Source organism: Lissotriton vulgaris, unplaced genomic scaffold (assembly GCF_964263255.1).
Source record: "Lissotriton vulgaris unplaced genomic scaffold, aLisVul1.2 SCAFFOLD_3422, whole genome shotgun sequence".
Lineage (NCBI taxonomy): Eukaryota > Metazoa > Chordata > Amphibia > Caudata > Salamandridae > Lissotriton > Lissotriton vulgaris.
Window position 1 is genome coordinate 111,736 of NW_028249634.1, and position 1,456 is coordinate 113,191.

Consider the following 1,456-nt stretch of genomic DNA (forward strand, 5'->3'; position numbering starts at 1 on the left):
ATTTTCGAGGAGCGGAACAGATAACTCGAAGGTTATAGTCAGTCTTGGCAGGCAGCAGGCTGAGCAACTGAATACTAGGACTAGTAACTCAAATCGGAAAGAAAAAACCAGAGTCCGTGGTGTTAGAGTTCTTAGGGGTTTTATTCCTCAAAAAGGAATGGTCAAGACCAGGATATCATGTTCTTCCCACCACAACAACAATAATATAACTTTAATGTCCAAATTACGCAAAGATTTAGCTAATCTGCTAAAGGGGGGAGTAGCCATTTCTTTTGATAATTTATTTATCCATTCGTAGCCTCTCTAATCTCCATTACAATGTGTTTCTTGCTGTCGCTAGCTGATGAAAAAACTAAAGTGATAACTTCCTCATCCTTATTTTGTCTTTCTTTGTTCCTTAAGATGTTATCTGTGTCAACCTCTTCCGAGAATGCTGATGCGTTAGGGATTTCCTTGTGTTTCTTAATAGCATTGGTGTCTGCACACTTCTTTGTCAATTCTGTTTATATGATAACTGCTTCATAAACAGACGATATCTTTGTTTAGTCATTAGTGTTAAGTGTGTCTGAAACTACAGTGCCGTTCTGTTTTTCTTTCTTCAGGCTCTACAGAGTTTTGTGTGTTGTTCTTTTGAGCGACAATTATTCCAGAGGTTTCAGGTTCACTTGTTTTGTCCTGCAGTGAGTTAACAGCTTTAGAGACTTCATGTTTATTTGCTATGTCCTGCTGTGCGTCAACTGCTTCAGAGACGTCAGCCTCATTTGTTATGTTTGACTAGATCCTGGACCTGCCCGGCCGTGCCCAAAATGGCTCCGGTGTAAATGGGACTCGTAACTGCTTGTTGTGTACTAGTTGCCCAACCTTGATATCACGAGATACGTATGCAGTTGTGAAGCACATGGCGGAGGCTCGTCTGCTGTAGTGGGGCGCCCCTTTATCGTTTCAGTTGCCATTCTGCCCGCTTTTGCTACACTGTGCTTTTTCCGCCATTCAGCTGTTTACCGCCCGCTCTTACGGCTACAGCGTCTCGCTCACCATGTAGTTGAGTTGCTCCCACTCTTGCGGTGCAGCGATAGGCGGCTGCCACAGGACTCTTAAAATGGCGGCCGGCTCTTCGGATTTGGGCCTGGTCCAGTAAAATGGCCCTGGGACACTTTGGAACTCGGACGCTTGTCTGCCAGGGCTTGGGTCCCATTCTCGAAAGCGTCCCCTCAGCCTTGAAGATTCTACAAAAGTCTTGGGGGACCTCGACCACCGCAGGCTTCCGGTGGGGAGCGGCTGCCATGATTGCTTGCGGAATGGCCACGACGGAGCTACGAGATGGTGGTGCTCTCATGGTGACGCCAGCTTCAGTCTGAAACATCCAGAAACAAGGTGGGGCTTTCATCGTTTGGGAAAAAAAATGTTTTAATCCAATGAAAAGTGTTATTTTTAGGTCACATGACCTAGTCTTACA